Source organism: Varroa destructor, unplaced genomic scaffold (genome assembly GCF_002443255.2).
Source record: "Varroa destructor unplaced genomic scaffold, Vdes_3.0 BEIS01000004.1, whole genome shotgun sequence".
In the NCBI taxonomy this organism is placed as follows: Eukaryota; Metazoa; Arthropoda; class Arachnida; order Mesostigmata; family Varroidae; genus Varroa; species Varroa destructor.
In genome coordinates, this window is record NW_019211457.1 from 51213953 (window position 1) to 51236023 (window position 22071).

General features: G+C 39.6%; 1 long non-coding RNA gene across 1 annotated transcript; it reads right to left on the bottom strand.

Moving 5' to 3' along the window:
- Positions 1-6711: 6711 nt before the first annotated feature.
- Positions 6712-21023, bottom strand: LOC147756336 (uncharacterized). The gene is made up of 3 exons (XR_015326895.1): positions 20862-21023; positions 18688-18829; positions 6712-7754 (listed from the first exon to the last, which is right to left on the bottom strand). It is a non-coding gene; the product is annotated as an uncharacterized LOC147756336 (long non-coding RNA).
- Between the last annotated feature and the right edge of the window lie 1048 nt (positions 21024-22071).

The following is a 22071-nucleotide window of genomic DNA, read 5'->3' on the forward strand; positions in this document are numbered from 1 at the left end:
GAAATAACGATATTCCATTTTGTCAAGTGTCGATAAAATCGGTTTTTTTCCTGCAGACCCATAACTAATTAGAAGTCGATAGGTCATGTCCTACTTGAAGCATCAGTGAATTCTATTATACATATGTTTTCAAGCTAACTGTCTCGCCTTCCAGTCGAATATTAGGTGAAGAGGTATTATTGTGTGCGGCACGCACAGCGGACAAGTATATTCACAGTAGGCAGATAAGTGACTGTTATCGGCTCTATCAATAAAACGCGTGTCTTATGTGAGCATTACACTTTATCCTATAGGCTGACAATGTAGAAATTCTGCTTTTATAAAGAGGCTTAGCCAACGTGTAGCTCATTTGGATGCTCAGTCTTTCTTGAGCGATGTTTATATAGAAATTGGGTCCTAGTTAAGTGCATGCCTCTAGAGTTAAGGTTATGAGGCGCTGGTTCGAACCCGCAATGCGCATTATACATCGCGCGTACAAAGTGAGAGAAGCTTGATTCCTTTAAATGAAAAGTCTTCGAGTCACAATTACTTACTTGATTTTGATTATTTTAGATATAACCGATTTATTAGTTAATCATCTTTAAGAAATGAGTGGCTTTTATTGACACAGGTTATTCATACGCTTCTTCAACGACTTCCTTCCTCTTTAATTCTGATTGCGATTTAAATAAACCTAGTATGGCTTTTAGGCCCACAACTTCTACTATATCCGTTGTAGCTTCTAAAGAGACAGCAGCTCTATAAAATGACCGTGCATGATTTAAGGTGTGTCCTTGTCTTCAGGAGGTATGCTTAGAGTGCTTTACTAGTTAGATACGAACTGGACGAAATAATAATTATTATAGCATTTAATCTCTATTATATCTTTTATGAATTGACTCGAATGAATATCGAGAAAGGACTTTTGTACGTGCCGTAATAATAAATCTTCCTAAAGTATTCACCGTACAAAAGATCACAATCTTGTTTTTTCTCACTAACGTAATCGCTCCCTGGTGCATAATCTACAAACGTACCTAACTCACAAAACCATATAGACTCAGCATTTATGTTCTTCCCAACGCACTTGTGCCATATATCTATGAAAAGGATAAATGTAAAGAGCTCTCGTAATGGGCAGCTAATTAATGGGCAGTTGTATTCAATCGGGTGTCGTTAAGTAAGGATTGGGTTAACTAGTCAAGCTTCAATCAGATCAAAGATCGTAGAATTACTGTGAACTAAGCACTAGATAATATAGCTAGCGAGGCTTAGGATCATGTACCGCCGAATATGGGGTAGTTGAATGCCAAGCGATCGCTACATGAGGGTAATAAATACGGTAGACCACAAATTTAACGCAGTGTCGCAATACGATATTTTAAATTTTCTCATCCATTCAGCTTGTATTGGATCCGAAATACGCGCAACACCGGCAAAATCTTCATAAAAACAGCCTACGATACGCGGTTTGGAGCTTTCAATGTAAGCAGCCGTGTGTACTCGAAAAGTATCATCTAATACAATATAAAGTCTCAAAAGGCTAACCAATCTCCCAGTGTTTGGCAGCCATATACGTAAACTGGATTTTCTGCTGAGCTCGCTAGACCTTTCTGCTATTTGGGTTAAGATTTAATAGGCCGTCCTAATTTAGAATCTATTTCAAGGGCAGATCGTGATTCGAAACCTGTTAGTGGCTATTTATTAAACCTAGAGAAACATATGATGGTTGGAAAATACACGCCCTTTGCTTTGCTTGACACTAATTTCTTCATCCAATTTCTAAATGCTGCTTCCGAAATTTCATGTAAATGACGGATTGTAAGTTGCAAGCCTTATAAACAGGATAGATTAATAAACTTCTTTGACATTGAGAAATCAGAGTCACTAGATGAGTGCATCTACTAGCTTCATTAAATTGCTTTCTGTGCAGGAATTCTATATTACATCATGTTATCCCATATGGCAGACAATGCTGCAAACGGTTTATGGAGAAGGAGTGAATATCTTGTTGAATATAGAGAAAAAATTCGTCTGCTAGACCGCCATTGGACATATGCTATTTCGGACTGCAGTCTAAAAACTCCTTTCTAAAACTGTTATTATCAACATAATTTCGCCGAAAATTATTTTCGATGTTTTTCAAGGTAAAACACTGTTAAGAAGTTACATTTTCGTGTTTTTATCAACATTTAGTCTGCTCGATCTGACTATTGAAATGGTGTGAAAGACTCTACTCAGTGACGGCAAACAGCTATCCGTAAACACCCTATATATGCATCTATAACCCCTCAATACATATTAAATCAATGAAGAACTGGTTTAGGCAATTAGTTAACGCTACTGCCTAATTTGAAAAAAAGCGCGCTTACATTCTGCTTATATTAGTGCCGATAAGCTGAATACTCGGTACCACCCTGATTAGTACCTAACGCAGCTGAGAGCGCAAGGATTACGTGTGAACTCGGAAAGAAGCAAGCGCCATTCGATCACTTTTTGCAGAAGCGATTTTAGCCTTTGATCACATGGATTCAAACTACAAATCACTATGAACTGTAACCTTTATTCCGTGCATATTCGTATGACCACTGACCTCAAGAGCTTTTTGTACAACTAAAAAACGACCGTACTGCCCTGAATTGCCTAAAATGAGAAAGATTGGCATTGCTTGGAAGGCAGAAATGTATGTTGCTTCTGAACCTCATCGAAATCGGAACAAGCATGAAATTTTACTATCAGCTTCAGGAAAAAGTCTGCCTAGTCACGAACGACTTTGTACATCTCCGACAATTCTGTGTGATTTAAATGATTATAAAGTCCGTATAAAGATTCATATTATGAACTCATACTTCCAATGTACTAAATACAATGAAGTTAGTCGAAAATTTACAATATAAAACGCTCATATATACGTAAAAGAGCGTTTTAAGCTACTGCTGTTATTTGACATTTGGGATTTAATTTCATCTGTTTTTGGTGATATCGAGAATCGTTTGCATCCGAATTACAAGGTAAAGCATTTACGCTGGGAATTTTTCTCATAAATCGCTTCTGCCTTTATTCCGCATGCGCCGAAAGCGTCACTTCTCACTGTCACGTTTATTCAGTATAACCACAATTCATTTTCATCGTCATTGAATTGCATCGTCAGTTCGGGATTTAAACCATTTACTAGTCATTTTTAAAACACTTCTTCTATATTTAATGCCCAACGAATAATCATGCATAAAGTGATAATGGTAGGTGTACGCTCGGTGAACTGTCGCTTGAGTAAGCTATGTATAGAAGAAGGGTAACGAGAAAGACAAATAGAGCTTCTTAGATATTAAGCTTCTGCAAAAATCAGCAGTGTTTAAAACTGAATAAACAAAGTAACCTTTTTACCGACCTAATATTTAGGTGTATAAGTGAGCAACTCGAAGGCTAGTTCCATGGACCCGTTATGAGATATTGTCCAGAAAATTTATACGTAATCCAGCCGGAAGACAAGGATCAGTTGCTATGATTAAGCCTTATTTATCTGCTCATTCGAAAACTCACTTGATCTATTACTAGTTTGCGTCACTTTCACACAGGCTGTGAAAGGAATACGAAGAGTAGCTCAGCCAAAAAGCCCAATGGCATCTCCTGGCCCAAAATAGAGAAGGCCCATTTTGACAGGCCTTAACCCATTTAGAAAATCCTGAAAGCTAATATGTCATACAAAATATAGGCTCCACTTGACTGCATCATTTTAAGATTTAAGAGTAATCTAATTTAGCAAACGATCCTGTTACTGCAAAACTACGTTATTCGATCACAACATTAAATTTAACAGTAAATCTTATAATTTAACGTTAGATTTTGATTGTTCTATTAGTTTAGAGAGGATAGGGTATATATAACTTACAAAAAGTTACAATTTGATAAAATTATTATGTATGTATGTATGTATGTATGTATGTTTATTAACGCTGTTTTTTGGTCTAACTCCAAATGACACTGCGGATATAATATTACATATTTGTGCTTATGTTATACTGAAATATAAGCATTCTACAACGATACTCCATAAACACAGCTTTCTATGTAAAAATGTGGGGTCATTCAAAAACATGTTGACACGTTAAGTGGTTAGCCGCGAAAATCTTTGCAAACTTAAATTGCAACTCAGTGTGAAACGGTGAGCTTTTCTTCCAAAGACTAAATATATCATACATATTTCGTATGCTGTTATTGTAATATAGGACGGAGGATATTTTAGAAATGCTAACGGTTAAATGACAAAGTTGGGAACTCTCTAAAATCGTTAAGTTGGGCTTTAATTATTTGGCCAAAAAATGTTGCCCACTGTTTTTATATACATTACGAGCATGTTGTGCGTAGCGTAACCTACCAATGTAATGCTTTCCCTTATCAATTAAGAATTTTCTACGCTTTATTCAAAACCATCAGATCGAAAATCACTTGAACCTTTTTAAAACCATAGATAATAAAGTACTTGCTTGCGCAGCACGACCTGATTATGAACGTGTGTTCTTCAATTTTTTAAGCTTCTTGTTTATGTCAACAACGGGCCAACACACGGGGTAATCTATAATATTAAGGACTCCACTGCGCAGAATATACTGGGCCACCGTTCACAGAAATGTATCTTGCTTGAAAAAATGGCCTGTTATTATTAAGAAAAACGTAGCATTTCAGTTTAAGAATACAGAAGCATAATGTACATAAATACCGTCGTGGATTGTTTTGCAGCACTATAGATAACTCCACCATTTTACCAGTATCATTCAACTTAATGATAATTCGCGATTTCCGAGTCCGTTTTCATGTTCTCTAAAACTTAGATTTGGGGTGCTCAGCTTAAGTCACTTTAAACTGCATTGTTTGCCTGTTCCATGACAGTCTTGTGCGTAAGGTTTCGATATGCTATTCGACATTTTGTCCTGGAAAAGCACTGTTGGAAGTGGGGAGGAAATCGTAGATGGGCTTCCTAGAAGATTTCAGATGGGTCATTTAACGGCCATAGAAGTTGTGCTTCAGGCTATTTTTCAAACCAATTTTCACTGCCGGCAAGGCTCTATGTACTTGCTCGAATGTGGGCTTATTAAGTTTAAAGATCGTTTAACAATAATTTGTTTTTTTTTTTTGTCACCTTGAGCCTAGCCTAAGGCAGCGCTATAATCTGGCCCAAATTACCAGACTCGATGAAACGTTTGTACAAAGCTATTTATTCTAAAATATAGTTATTATGTATACAGATGGACCTATTTCATATTGCATACTAACAGAGCTCCCTTTTGATGAGGTCGTGAAGTTTTCTGCTAGTTCTACAAATAAGAAATTCGAATAAGCCTCCTATTTATGGTTGAAACAATTATTAAATTTGATGATTTCGTATTTTCAATAGTATGGTCTCTCAAATAGACGTACAAGAGCTACACCTTTAATTCATGATTCGGATGAAGCGAAAGGACTTCGCTTACAGCTGCTGCTAGACGCTAGAAGTAGAATAAAAGGCCTATATAAGGCGTCTCGACGGTACACCATGATTATCATGTGGGTGAATGTATGTTATTAGAATCTCTTTTTTTTTTTCGTGAATTTAGCGAAACTTAAGCGTCTCAATGAACAACGACGACAAAGACTATTACACGACACGCTTTTGTGTGTTAACTTGTTACGTGAACTTAATCGCGTCTTACAAACATATGTTTTTGAATCATGTCATCCTTTAGCTATATGCTCAATACATGACGCGTTATATCGCTGGCTTATCTCCGAGTTGTTGTTATTATGGCCGAGTTCACGGTGTAAATAGATTGCAGCAAATAGATATAGCATCGTGGACGGTTTGTGCTGATGAAATGCTACAGCTTGAGATGCCATTAGTTTTCCATAAAAGTTTACCATTGAAGTAAGAAGGCCTACCCTGTCTTTACATGATCTACTCTGACAAAGCTCATTTTTAACTGAATATTAAGTGCCGTCTATATGTACATCTAATGGTTATTGAAGTAATTTTGGGAGGTTGGAAGGTTAAATAGGCATCAACTCGTTTTATGTTTACAAGCCGCCTCGAAGCTGTACAGATTCCGATGATAGTTGGGCTAGGTGATGGCTAAACTTCTTAACTTATGTATAAAGCTCATAGCGAGTTTTATGGGTATTTAGAGAAGCTTCTGGCCATCGTATACACGTAAAAACTATAAAAATTAACACTTTTCAGACAGCACGATTGTGTCAGCGCTTTGTAAATGGTGCATCCATCCTAATAATATTTTCAAAGCCCTTTTCCAAGTTGTGTATTCGTCCTAAGACCTAAGTTAAGACCGCATAGGACTATTTCAGATGACAAATTAAATTGCATTAACGAGAAAAAAGGTTGGTTGATATATTTTTTAATTCGTACTTTTGTATGTTTCATTTGAGATCGGTTTGCTGAGTCATTTGTTGTACGTGTGGGCAATCACAGTCACTTATTGTTGCGAAGGTGACTGGTGCAATTGAGCAGTAAAACAATTACGAAAATGCTTTCAGTAGTTCGTTTGATTGCTCTGCCTAATTTCAGCGTCCAGTATTTTAGTTTTACCTATACTGAAATTGTTTACACTCAGTCAATTCTGTTATCTGTGGAATGATATTGTCTCTAAGTTAATTTCTTTTGCTGAGTAACTGGCATTTTAATGCTCGTACACAACCCATGCAAATTAATTGCATAGATATGTTAAAAAAAAAACAAAGAACAAATTACATAATCAAGTTTCGGTGTTTATTCGGTTATTATTCAGTCTCTGTTAACCAAATCTCTCTAACCAAGTCTCTATTAACCAAGTCGACGAGTTTTATAATTGTGTTATCATATTGGCCGATGTTGGATAGCGCAATGACTGAGCGTTTTCCGTTGATGCTGTCGAACGACGTTCTCAAATCTAAAAGAGTTAAAGCCTAGCATTGTGTTTACCCATTCTAAATCTCTACTAGTTTTTGTTAACAGTCTTGCAATTCTTTAGAAATCAAGACAAGCGAAGGTTGTCAAAGGTCAGACCGTAAAACGCCTCGGGAAAATTGTTCTGTTCAATATTGGGGTTTTTTTTACAGATATCGTCAAAGAGTATTCTGATTATGATTAGGTTCATTACTCTATCGTAGCTTTCTATTGAAGAATCATTGATCCTATTAATAGATTCAGTCAAATGAACTTTGAAATGACGTTTGGTCTCGAGCATTTCGTGGGCAGCTTTGCGTCATTCATGTCTGTACTTTGACATTAACAGATTTGATCTTTGTCTCAAAATCATTATATTGCTTCCTGAAACAGTGGATGTATTTTTGATATTCGAGTATTGATCGTGAAAATTATATGCACCTTTGATCATTTTGTTTGTTATTACGATGTTCTATGCAACCTAAGAAAGATATCTTCTGCATGAGTTGTTTTCCCTTGTGGCCCACGTACCAGAGAAATCATCTGATGTTCTCTGGATTCTGCATCCAATTGATTAGCTCCATAGAATTCGCTTTAGTTTTAGTTACCATTTTTTTTTTAGTCTTTGGGCATTTTTTTTTCTCATCACTCCTTACCTACGTGGCCTGATCCTTTCTTGTTGATCTTCAATTAAGCTTAATTCAGAAAATTCAACCAGTGTATTACCGGTTAGCCTCGCGGTTTCGAAATTGCTCGATTCGAATCGTTGGAATTATGAACGTGTACAAAACAATGTTCCCCAACTATGCTAGTATCATCTGAGTTGTTATCCACCATGCCAATCTTCGCGTTTTTTCTTCTTTACCTGAAACTTTCACTATATGTATATTACCCTTTATATATAGTAAGGTTTTATAGTTGTGCTTCATTGAACTGCAAGAAAAGCAATGGTAACCTGTTCCATAATCCAGATCTAATTCCATAACTTCTACGGTTTGTCAGACTTTTCACATAATTTGAACGTACCAACACTGGCAAGTGCCATTTGTCTTTTTCTTTAATATAATAAATGTAAATATTTCATCAAGTGTATTTAGGTTGCTTCATTCGCCTGGCTATCAGACTAACACTAACAATGACGCGAACGGCTCAATAAACGTAATTATTTTAAATGATACCATCGCATTTATGGTTGAAATAACACTGTTAGTTAGATAATGTTCGACCAATTTTCTTTAACTGACAATACCAAAATAGATTTAGCTTGTTGTACAGATCTAAAAAAAAAAGCATCAAAAATAGCTATTAAACTTAAGCAAAAAATAATAATTTTGCCCGTTTACGACACGGTCTATGATCTACCCCACAGGGTAAGTTCTTTTTCGCCCGCAGTTCGTTTAGGGCATTAAGAACTTGTTGATCGAGTTTACTCCTTAAACACTTCAGTGTATGTGCAGAAAGTTGAGCGAATATAAATATAGTTTTTCTTCGCTGTTTACAATGGCACAGATCTTAAAGCACCGTAAAGAAATCTAGGTACCTACTACTCGTTTCATCAATGATGATCTGTCGATCAAACGCAAGGTGACATGGAAACTTTTTGACAAGTCTTGGATTGCTCGGATGGGAAAATCTCACTTTCCGATAGATTTTCACGAAGCAATAGTAATAACAACAGAAATAAAATCTATTTGTGTACTATGTTTCGATGAAAAACCTACAAAGTGGTACTTACCATCAGAGAGAAGATGGACGTGAATCGTCGATAAATGAGATTTTTTTTTTTCTAGCTAGGTGTTAATGATATTGCAACATCCCGCACTAGTGACTAACACAGAAGAGCATCAGAATATATAACCTGTTCAAAATATATGTGTAATAGTTGATATTGGAAAAGAAAAAAATGATGACTGCTTGTATGATTATATAATACACAGGTCTATATCTATGAGCATACAAATTATGGAGGTATTCTAAACTTTGAGAATATATGATGACTAGCCACAAACGACGTGTAGATACAAAAAAAATGAACAATAAAATTACGAAGCTTCATTTTAATAAACGTATATTTGCGTTCCTGTGCTTGATTATGATCAAACGAACCATTTGTCGCTCAGTTCCTCGTACGTCCTAAGATATACTAGTGACGATATTAGAAAACTAAAATCAGATGAGGTGCATGGAAAAACATTGATCGTTGCTTGAAATCATCATGAAGTCACTATATAAGTTAATTTGTTTATAGGTCACTTGACGATGTGCAATGCTTTTTCGCAGCAGATTTGATGGTTTGGCTTATAGCAGCGTAAGTACGTGCTGTTCTACCGCAACTGTGGCAGTATGGTACAATTTATGGCTGTAGACGAAAATGTTCTACACGCGATAAGCGTAGATGCGCACTGCACACATGAACACGTGCACAATTATATAGTATATTATTAGTATTTTTTTCGGTTCAGGTTCGCGACTTTTTTTTTTATGTGTACTTGCGTACATCTGCGGCTTTCCTCGCTGGGCGCGTCACAAGGCGACGCTTAAATCGTTAGCTGGAAACGACAAAAATCGCTACTTCAAGCCTCGCCTGCGACAGATACATTACGATGAGTTTACTTAAATAAATAAGCGAACTTTACCATCTATGTACATTGTGGCATCGTGGTCAGAGGCAGTACGAGCGTTCATGACAATGATTATAATATTGATTTTTCTAGTTATTTGGCAGAGAACTACAGAGAAAAAGAGTAATAACGCAGTGTGTGGTTAGAAGAAGGAATAGGACAGAAAAATTTGAACTTAGCCGCGTCACCAACAGTAACAACCCCGTAGCCGCTTCGTTTCAATCGGTCCAATCCAGAAAATGGTCTCCATTATTGCTGTCGGTTCTTTTCCATTGTGACCGCCGTGGTTGATATTGACAGCAGTACGCGAGCAGCAGCGCAACAGTTTTCCATGTCCATCGCTTCTTCTTGGAGCGATCAAGGTTCGTTGCAACACCTAATCGTTGTGGCACAATGGACCAACAATTGGCGTTAGAGGCCCAGGTAGCGGAAAAACCATCATGCCACCAATTAGAAACAGCAGTCGCAGAACAGCGAACCGCGACGAAGCTCGTTGCAACTGAGACGACTAAAACAGAAAGCTTAGACATTCGGTGCGGTACGATGGCGTACAACGAGGAGGCAGAAAATAACAAAAATGAGAAAGAGTGATAAGACAGTAGGATTGAAGGGAGTTACCATTCGCGCATAAACACTATTAGCAAAGAACGTAGTTGCGTCAGCAGCGCCGGCGGCTATTGTAGCGGTAGAGACACTAAAAGGAAGATGGAAAAGTACGCTGCACACCAAGGTCCATGTCTTGCACACATCGAAAATGGTTCGACTATTCGCGTCTGTCGATGTCGACGTAAAGTAGAAACGACTACGTGGAAACTAAGCGGAAGGAGCGGCCTAATTCTCTTCTTTCTATAGTTTCAGATATTCCTTACGCATGCTTCCCTAATGTAGGAACAGCAGGCTCCTAATATCTGGCCTTGGTAGTGATGGCCGTGAACGAACCCGTTTCGAAGAAAAAAAAAAAAGAAAGAAGATAAATGTGTAAAAGTATAGCGAGATTATTTGAGGTCCTTTGACGCTGACGAAGCGAAAGATTTCTTGTGATCTGATATCTAAGGCTGTATGTAAAGTTAATGTCTATAGCCGAAAGACGCACAATAAGCAATTCTGACGAAAGATGCTGTATAGGCTAAACGTATAAAAGACAAAGTGGAAGGTACTCACTAGAAGTGAGTAGTAATCTATCGTACGAATGCGTATGTGTTCCCCCAGAAAACAAGGTACCATGGCGCCTGATCAATTCTGAGATCTGGACCGTATCTCCCTAAATTTTAGCAGAAATGCTGCCCCCAACACTTATGGGCCTATACGCAGTCATTATGTAGGGGTTGGATAAACTGCAGAGTTGTCTAATAATAGTATTAGATATATAATAGCGCGAATTAGTCTGGGTACTGGGTAAATCCTAATCGTGATTGCATCGTTGATTTAGTGGTACTGCTTGTTGTTAAATATTTACTAGGAGCACTGAACTTTTTAATTTCCTACGCTATGGGATGCGTCAACCCAATGGATTGCTTCGCATAATTTATAATCGCCAGCAAATAACACTAGAGATAACCGTTCTAAAATATCAGACTATGTTTCGAAAGACAAACGCTAAAACTGGACTATGTTATATATAGGTATATATAATTGCTAGTTACCGTGGTAATGATTAGCGATAACCCGACCGGCTGGAGAGCATTATATATCCATAGCTGGTCGGAATCGTAATAATAATAACGGCTCCGTTTCACTTAACTACGATATCAGACGATAGCCTGCCATAGCAGACGACTGCCATAGCGGGCCGAATTTTTTTTTATATATTCTATGTAAGTAGAAAACATGTCGCTGCCCTAACCCGCTTCATTGATAAGTGAGTGCACCGCGCGACCCGCTTCTCGCCACTCCCTTGCATATGAGCAAGGTTTAAGGATGCGTTGGCGAAGGCAGCGTAGGAGGAAGGGCCTTCCAGGCCAAAGCGGCCGCTACCAAAGGAATATTATTTTAGGGACTAGTCTTTGCTGGCAAGGCGTAATGTGGACCGCCTCATAAAGCTCGGATAAAGACAGACCAGGCAGTTGGACTAACCATGATTATGAAACTCATCGCGCAATACTTCTTCGGCCGCATGAAGCAATTCAAACTGATTGTACCTATGGCCTTGCTGGTAGTGCTCATCATGAAGGCGATTCGTGCAGACGTTGGGAAATGGAGAAGCCGGGCAGCTCTATCAACCGCACATATAGCATCTCCGTAGTTATGCGGATTGTCAGCTCCAGCAGCCTTTATGCTTGTAAACGACCTGTAGCCTCACATGGAAAATGTCGAAACTTATTAAATACTACTCATTTTACCCACCCCAGAGGCAGCTTGTGTAGTCCATCGTGACTTCGTCTATGGTCTTGTAACGATCTTGAGGGGCAGCCAGTACCTTTTGCAGGACTCAGGCTGTTACCTGACGAGCTGGAAAAAAGTAAACGAAGCAAGTACAGTAGTCTATCCTTAAAACGGACGAGAAATCACGTCCCGTGACACGTAGCGACTTCATTAAATCCAGACCGACTTTGATGAAAGGCCGTATCGCAGATCGGCGTCGAAGACAGCTAACGCTTACGGCTCGGCATTTTCTTTCGGGAAACTCTGTAGCTGTGAACATACTCCGCGCTCCGGAAGGTAGCAAAAATTGGTGAACGGTTTCTTTCAGGTCCCGATGACTTGAGCATCAGAAAACGAACACTGCTGGGTCGGCGAATATCTGATTAAGGACCTCGAAACCCGAAATGGTGAAGCATAGTTTCACGCAATATCAGGTTCGATGAGCTTGCCATCCTTTTATGCCAGAGCAACCTTGCTGCCTGCGTGCTCGGCACCGGAGCCCAAGGCGGGCTTGCCACTTGCCGCATTGTAATAGATCCGAAGACCGCTCCGGTTCATGGTCTTGCTACAGTATATTAGAGCGTGCAAATATTGTAGGGCGTCGGCGCTACGTTTCGCTGTATCGCTCCGGTCTCGAACACGAAAGTGTATTTAAGCAACACCAAGATCTCACGAGCTAACCGGCGTTTCTTTCACTTTGCAGATACTTCAGCCAACTACACACAGTGGCCTGCGCACATGGCTACGTTTACAGAAATAAAATTTCTTTATCGCCTTGATGATAACCAAGCATTCGTCCTCAGAACCCCTTATGTACCCTGAGCCGAAACTCGTTTATTAGCGTACAGTACCATAAGTTCTTCATTTCCTTTGCATTGGCAAGAAACGCGCCTAGCCCGGCGCCACTTAAATCGGCGTGCATTTTGGTCGTTAAACTCTCTTTGAAGTGCTGCAAATCTCTCCTGTCTGTAAGAGCCTTTTTCACAGCAAGAGACGCTTTATGGTGCAAAGTGGCCTCGAAGACCTGACGGTTCGCTTCTAACCAAAACGTACAGCAGCTTAGTTATACTGGCGAAATCCGTACAAATAGACAATAATATAACGCAAGCCTTAGGAAACCTTGCAGCTGACGGCATGAGACTTCAGGGCGTCTATAGCGATTATTAAATCAAAGGAGATGCCCTATGCAGAAACCCTATGACAAAGATTCAACGTCTTGGGGCGTAGACCCATAGTGTCGAAAGGAGAAAATACTTAACGAAGGTGATACAAATGTTCTTTAACTCTTTTTAAGGACACTATAACATCATTTAAAGGAACCGGAGCCATTCGGTGTTACAACTTATTCTGAAGCCTGCTCATTAAAAGCGTATTTAACCTATAAACCTGCGATAATTCGTACAAAATCGAATCAAGTTTTCGGCTTGTTTCCGAAGAGAAAAATGAAACTTAGGGGCTAGAAAAGGGCTCAGTATTTGTCGTACGTCGTCGTCCAGCATTTTCTGTACTTCTTTCGCAACGCAACCCTGCTGCCTCGTGATCTGACAAGAATGTGTATAAAGTGGGGGCTGGGCCGGCAGCGCATGGGTGACGAGATGCAAGAATTTGCTACTCAGAAGTTACACCAAACAGCTTAAGTAAGGGCCACGTTACCTTTCTTCAAGGAAAAACTAGGGTAGTACACAAGCAAGTAGGTATACCAGAAACTGAAACAAGTCCTGAGAGCTTAAATATTGGACGTAAAAGATGGAAAACGTTTTTTATTCACGTCGTTATCTTCTGATGTGTAGCGTCGAACCGCCTTAATTAAGGTACCGTTCGACATCGGATGTGCCGCTGCGATAAAGTTTGCGAAGATATCTGATTTTACTGTTTTCTAGATATCAGACAAAAAAATAGTGTAATCGTTATCGAAATTCAAATAGTCCATGAGGACCCGGTTAATCTTGATAAAGTCCTCGAAAGGCTCTTTTTTCGTTCTCACACATTCGAAGGTTTTCGTGAGCGGGCTAACGTCATCCGAAAGAAAGCATTCGCCTAGTTCTTGTTCAAAGGCATCTCACTTGTTCGACGTGAAAATGAATGATAAACTCGAAGGCTCCTTCCCTTCTAGCCTGCTAGGAACTTGGTAATGAGCGGCAAGCGTGATCCCCTATTCTCACCTCTTATTATACGTGCATAGCATATATAATACGATACGGTAACTTACCGTGCTGGTAAAATTTTATGATAAAAATCAGCTGGGCAAAGATTTAGGGGCAACGCAGAAGTAAGGACGGTCGGGTTAAGTATCTTGATTGCGAGTGACAAATGCCTGAAATCCTCAACTGAAGTGCTATATCACAATCTTTTTGCAGATAAAACTTACGGCATATAAATATGAATTCAGGCATACCGCTTATTTTTACATTAGCATACATACCCAATTGTTCTGTCTGTTGTTGTATTGTGATTTGCCAGCAACGTCCACTGAATGAGTTTAAGCTAAAACCAACAAAAAAGCTACAGATGAAAGCAGTTTCAGCAAAACGATATAGGCTACAGAATTTCAAAGTTCGGGGTGCCCGATTAGAACGAATGCTCTACGAAATACGGCGGCGTATAACGCCGCATGGTACCTGAGACATATTGCGCCGCATCCCGCGCGGATATGCATAGCTCCTGAAAAGCCATTGCCTTACATATAATGTCGTGAGGCTTATGTGTTGCAAAACGTGTAACTACGTGCTGGTTCGTCCAGGCTTCGTTAGTTATCGCTCCCGCATTGTGAAAATTAAGATCAGTTTCCATCACCTTTCTTTCTCATGGGTGAATTAATTTCGAATAAGTAGAGGTGATGAGGAGCTTGAATTTGCATCTCAATTCTTCTACAAGTTCCAGTATATGGTTTAGAAAGCGCAAGCTTTAACGATAAAGGATGCTGGCTCATGGCGCACATTGAAAGCGGAGTATTGACTCGGTTAAGTATTTTAAGCTGATTTAATAAGAGGTGTTCCCAGGTAATAAGAAGTACTGGTATTTGTAGCAAAGTTAGTGAAGAGTGTCTAAGGCTTACGCATTGTCACACTCGTAGCCATCGCTCGCCGTTCTCTGTCTGAGGTGTACTCGGCAAAGATTCGCTTGTTCATAGGCAAGATCACTCCAGATGTTTGAAGTTACTCACGTGCTTTAAGATCGTTCTGTCTATGTGAACCGTGTCCGGCCTCAACGCCGAGGCTTCATGGACCCTGCCTAGTCCATGTTCACCAACGGCTTATCGTGATCCACCTAACACCGTAACTTCATTTGCTAAGCATGATACTTCTAAGGCTTCTTCCTAAGATGGCAAATCGTCGGCATCTGATCTAGAACGCGACATGGCAAGCCATTTAGCAGTAAGGAATAGAAAAGTCATGTTGTTATCTTGGACAATGCCAGTTGATTAGATGTAGGGTTGCAGCCGGGCTACTCCATAATCTACGCTCACCGAGTTTTCTTTCTATATCGTCTTGATTAAGGACAGCATATTCTGTAGGACACTATGTCCTATATGCTTTATGAAAATGTTGAATGAATCTTTATGGAAAAATCTCTCCGAGCCATATCAAACGCCGACCTAAATCCGCGAACATAGCAAAAAGTGCCTGTTTTGGTCTATGACAGACACGGTATACTCCCTGCAGCAGTACGTGGTGGAACGGCTTGTATGAAATCCATGCCGTTCAACCGAGATATATAAATAAGTTTCCCGAAACCTGTGATAGGATGAGCCAGGAGCTTGTTGCAGCAACTCTTCCTCATGATGGCTTACCATGAATATGAGGTCTCTTGGTTGTCTTTTCCTTTGACGCTCGGGGAAGTTTCACTCTGGCTTGTCGGTAACTGTCCATATCGTAAATAAGCGTTAAATAAGGGAGCATGTAAGATACACTTTCCAAACGCCCATTGCGGATCAAACACGCTTCAACTATCTTATTTGATTAAAGCTGTTGCAAGAAGAGCAGTACCTCAAACACGAGGAGCTTAGTTCCAAGCTTGTTACGCATCATAGATGTTTGCTTATCATTCGGACCAGCATACAAAAGCACTATTTGTGAGGCGGCATTTGCTGCCACGTACACGCCTTCGGAATGCTTTATTAGTCCTATGGAGTTTACATGACATGGCGTAAGTATCTCTTTCCGCACCCATTGCGATCCGAATGCGCGATTTTTCATTGTTTTCCTCGGTTTCTGGACTATGACCGGCTTTAAGAACGACTAGAATTTTTTTGAATCGCTGTTCTTTGCAACAAGACGCCGTTTAAGTTCGTAAACCCGCTAGTAGCTGCACGAAGAAGGCTGCTAGATTTGGAAGCGCCGGAGACGTCCTCTTGCCTTTAAAGCGTTTTCTCGAAGTGGTCCTATTTTCTGCGATGACTTTCTAACATTAGAATGGGCATTGACGACGGTCAGACGGTAATTTCGTAAAATTTACTCGGAGGTGTCGCGGCTTGTGGTTCTGGGGGCAATCTCGCTCCGAGTCGATAAACGCTCGAGGGCGTGTCTCAATAGAACGCCTCTAACTTCAGGATTTGCGTTTCTCCTTACCTTTAGGGTTTTGACTTCTAAAAACGATTGTGTTCTCCATGTCACACTAGTTGCGGTCCTCTTGGCAACATCTTCTTCTTAGCTGACCTAACAGTTTTGACTATTTGCCGTTGTGCACGCGCGCGTGCCAGTGGACACACGTTAAAATGTAAATGCTGCAACTTTCAATAGGATCGCATTGTTCCCTGGCAAAACGTGTACTAAACTATATCTATAATCTGTATGTTGAGAAGTTGTTATGTTTTTTGATGCATCTGATTTCGAGGAAACGATAAAGAAAGGCCGTTGATCAAAGGCGGGTGTATATGTCAGAATATGTATTTCAGAAAATTGCATTAGCTATTTTCAACGGATGTAAATTCAGGGTAGAAAACTTTTACTTGCCGCTCTTCGTTCAAGATCTCAAGCATGACGGGTCGTCAGATGAGCGCCGTCCAATGCAATCTCATAGGGTTAATTGCACTGAAAGAACGGCAAATCAAGTTTAAATTCTGGCAAGATACTTGATTTCATATAAGTACAGGTAACCTATAGTATCGATGTGTTGTAGCTCATGTTTGTTCTTTGGCATATATCAACTGAATGATCGGAGCCTTAGCTTGGCCAAGATGCTGCTATAAGCCCTTCCGATATAATGGGAAACGTTTGAGTAACTTTGAACCACGGCGAAGAAGTCCAAAGTAACTAATTCAGTGTTTATTATACTTAACTTATCATACCAATAGGTTATATGTTATTTTTAATTTATTTATCTATGATGCGATTGGTGAGAACAATATGTCTCCTCACTTCCTGAACTGAAACATAATCTTTTATTTTCTCAGACGATATCTGTCATATCGATATTTGCATCAATTTCATATTTCAGCGGTAAAATACTGCGTCGGCGTCCGACTGTTGTGCTGGGATAAGTATTTTTTTTTGGCCAGACTCTACCGGCCCAATAAATTTCCATCAAGTTGTTGGATGTCAAGTGACCTTAAACAAATACAACCCAAGGCTGGCCTTCTATCTAGATATGAAATCTAGATAAAAGAAAAATCTACTTAGTTATTTAGAAAGTGCGAAGCTCTAAGTAGTCAAATCCTTCTACATTGGGCTAACTAAGTAAGAGGTAATGACTCGCCGTCAGCGTTGGTGTTACTTAAAAGATGTTAGTAGATTTTCTAACGTTATCTGGGTGCGCTTGTTGGGGACTGAGGTAAACTGTCCTGCACACGAATGGATACCTTACAATTTCATGTTGATAAAATCACAAACGCTGCCCAGGATCATTAAACAAGTTTGTCTTATGGTTAGGATGCGTTAACGGATGGAACGGCTTAAAGATAGTTGAGTTTCTCAAAGGTACTTTTTGTAATTGTAGAAAAAACTACTAAAATTATTGCGAAACTTAAGCAAAACCGGCGCATGAGTAGCTCTGAGATGAGAAGATGCTACAATCATCGTTAGAAAAAGAATGGTTATAAAAAAAAAAAATTCTGTGTAAACACAGTGAAATCAATCCCACTTTAAAGCGCTTCAGCACGGCTCATGAAAAATAGATGAGCTAACACAATAATGCGCAGATAAAAACAAAAAATACGCTCCATAACCTGTAACGGCAAAGGAAGTAACGGAATGTGTTTGGTGGATTTGTAAAGGAATTATCCGTAATGGCTTGCTGCCATCTAGCAAACCGATTGACCCGGACCCCTTACTGGCAGCTAACATGATTGTAATAAACTATTGAAAGAATCTACCGGAAGTAATGAATAAAAGGCGTTGTCTTCCATGACCACAATGCCAGGCTGAATATATATTTAGCTACCCGGCAAACATCGAAAGGACTTAGGTGGAAAGTTGTAACGCATCCGTTATATTGTCCGAATCTTGCACCATCAGACCATCATTCATTTTGATCCCTGCAGAATTCCCTTAATCATGCTAATTTAGTTTCAGTGGAGTTCTTCAGTTTCTTACCCAGAATCATCCAGAAGTCAAGGAGTTACACAGTAATAGGATTGCGGCGATACCAGAAAACGGCAGAAAGTCATGAATCAAAATGGCATATAACCTATTCAGTAATTTCATTTTAAAATATTAAAAAAGCTTTTCTAGCACTAAAAACGATCAATGATTTGTCAACAATCAATATACACCATGAGTTATCATTAATCTTAGTGCTTAGACCATTCGTAGAAGACATGTTGGAACGTAACCAACGCTTCTCAAACGGTCCAGGGCTAGACGAGGGAGCCATACTCACCGTTACTAAACGCGACATCCGATTATTGAAACAAAAACATCTCCAGAGAACGTAAGTGGAAATACGGCCAGGGTTCTTAAACAAAGTTTTGGTGACGGTCATACTTAAAGGTCGATCCCAACGTACGTCGATTATCAAACACCTGCCGGAAATTAAAACAAAAAAAAACAGCAAATTAATCGGCATTTTCTAAAGATCAAATCTAAAAGCTTAGGCAGACTTTTTGGAGTTATCTATTACTGCTTGTTAATATTAAACGCAAAACAAGAAAGAACCGTTTTACTGCGGTTGTCAGAGCTGCATGTCCCTATGACCTGTTTTGTTGCAGGACATGATGCAAATTCACACTATGCCAGCGTTTTAAACCCCGTATAGGTAAGCATGTAATATTGTAGTCGTTCACAACACCTGGGAAAAGTTCTTTACAAACACTTAGTCATTTCTGTGTGGCTACGTCATCGAACGAAAATTCCCTATTATTTTTTATTCTTAAAAATGCATTGCCCTACAAGTTACTATTGTGTATTAACAAAGAAATAATTTTAGATATAATCCTGCATTATAAGACAAAATATCTATTTCAAGTTTATTCAGAACGCCTACCTGCTATTACGTAACGTGAACGGTGTACGGCAGTTTTAAACTACGAGCATATGAGGGCTTTGAGACCGTGTGTCATGGTTATATATGAATAGTTCGTTAACAAGTATTTGTACATTTACTTTGAATAGCACAACGAAACCTGCTACCATACCATGTATTACCCCACACATTGTAGTACATTTCAAACATATTTTTTTCCAGTTCGAAATAGCCAATACGCACTAAAGGACAAAAGCGAAATGAGAAACAACACTTTAAATGAGCCATATTCTTAGGCCTTCGACAAAACATTAACAATTTGAATAACTATTATTATTAGTCCTTATCGGGAGCAAGATGGCCTCTCGATAATGGCCTTCACTCCTATAGGAAGTAACGCTGTTTCTCGACTGCTGACAATGAAATGACACAGTGTCTTGATATTCATCTGAGATGAGTTTTTGGGCTTCGTTCTTCAATGTTAGAGTTATGCGAATGTTATACTTGGGCTTTTTTTTTTCAGTATTACTCTTACTAACAGTACTCTACATGTTTCCCTATATATATATATATATAGGGAGGGATATTCTTTTTTCTATATAAAGGGCTCTCACTTGTGATCAGATGGTTGGTTACAACCACAGTTATAAGGAGAACAAAGGTTATTATAAGAAAGTTTATCACCTAACAGTGATCAGCCGCCGGGACGTATTGAGTTCGGGTTTCCCAAAAGCCTAATTCAATAAAGATAACGTAATAATGAGCACCAGTAATACGTCGCCTAGAGTCGATTGGCGACAACAATTAATCATAATTTCAGTAATTAACTTACATACAAAATTAATTGTCTGAGAATTTTGGTATACGCAGCAAATCACAAGTACTCCAGTTTTTGACTATCGAATACCCACTACATAGTACCTCAATGTAAACTCTTATTTCCGGCTTCCCCTTCCTGAGAAGATCAACTTGACGGTCTTCTTTTGAGCTCCTCTAACATTACGAATTGTTCTCAACCACAGAATATTAGGTATTTTAAGTATAGATGTAGTAGTCTCTATCCTTTACCCCACGCCTTTTAGTAAAGTATGTTTTTAACTTAAGTCAATATAAGCGATTGTTTTTTTATTTTTTTCCGTTGCGCAACTACGATTTGGAGGAAAAGGCAGCTGGCGTTTATCTAGAGCCTTTAAACCGGTCCAGCAAACCTGTTTTATCTGAAAAGGCGGTTTTCATTATCCTAAACATACAACCACGGTGTTTAAAACAACGTAAAACGTTTTAACAGTACAGACTGTAGGTAAAACATTTATGCAATCGTCTCGCAAAAAGAAGATTAATTGCACGAGAATCTTGAGTAAGTTGTTGTTCAGAGAAGTTGATAAAAATACGAATAGAACAATCAATATGAATTTAATTCGCTAGTAGCATAACGGAACCAATTACAATGAAAAATATGTCAAAAACAATAGCAATATCAGTCAGCGATGTTTCCACACTGCTACCGCAAAACTATCGGGACGGCAAAGCAGTTCTAACATGCGTTCCTATTTCGTGTAATGGATGAAGAATGAAAACATGCTCTTCCATACCTTTACTAGGACAACGGCGGTGACTAACACGAACTTCGGTCACAACACTCAGCCGTTTGCGGCAGAGCGAGTAGCCATAACGATATTTATCGCGATCTGGATGGCCGTCATGCAGCCGATGGCAACAGTCGTATACACCGATATAGGAGCGTGAAAGTTATACGACAAAAAGTGATTGAACGCGGCTCGTAACTCCATTTACTAAATCATGACCGGGGCGTCCTGGACAGCCGGATGGCAGATGACTGTCCACAGACAGGGCATACCAGCAGTGCAACCGAGTGCAGTCGTATTCGCAGGTTTTCTGTACCGGTTTCATTATCGAGCTTTAACTATCTACGTAGAAGACTAAATGGAAAAAGGAATAGAAAAAAATGGAAAAATAAGAAAAATCAAGGCAAGAGAATAGCGAAGAAAAAGGGGGCCTAAGAGGAATCGAGTAAAAGCGATTTGGCGTTATGGTCCTGTGCGTCACTCAAGCACTGCATACTGCTGGCTGTGCTGCATGAGTCGGCCTACTCCTGCTCTAGTTTTTTTTTTTTCTCTGGCGGGCCTCTTTTGCCTGTCCTTGTCCTTTGCCTTCAAGCCAACTATACTAGCTACTTGATAAACGTAATATAATAAAAAGTACATCGAGTGGCCTTCATGCCAGAATATCAGTTCATATGCGGTACACAGCGGGATGCCTGGCAGTCGCTGACGCCGGTAGACGCGATTCATGGTTGCTCAAGTGAAAAGTCAAAGGATATAGGCGACCAAAAACGGGAAAAGAAACCATGGCCACTAATAGTAGCTCAGCCTAAGGAGCACTAAAGCTAAGAATAATTCTGATCGGGGAACAGGCCACTGCTCTGGGCCTCTGTTTATTCTGTACGTCAGTGTGTCGTGGTGAAGAGCGTCGGCTGCGGATATTCGTGGCAAGCGATGCAAAGCCCAGCGGACATATGTATGTATGGACCCGGGATTGATATGAACTTCGATAGGATGGGATGTGAGAGGTAGAGGCGACCACGACACAGCTAGCTAGCGAACCAATTGGCTGCCACAATGAATAACGACTTTTATAAAGAGGCAGCTTGTAGCACGCAGATAGTATATCTATGGAAGTATCTTCTTGTATAGCAGGTCACGCTTCCGATCGAGCTACTCGGACTATGTCGCCGCTGGTGCTGCAGCTGCTGTGGTTGATGCTGACGTGGCCGCAGCATCG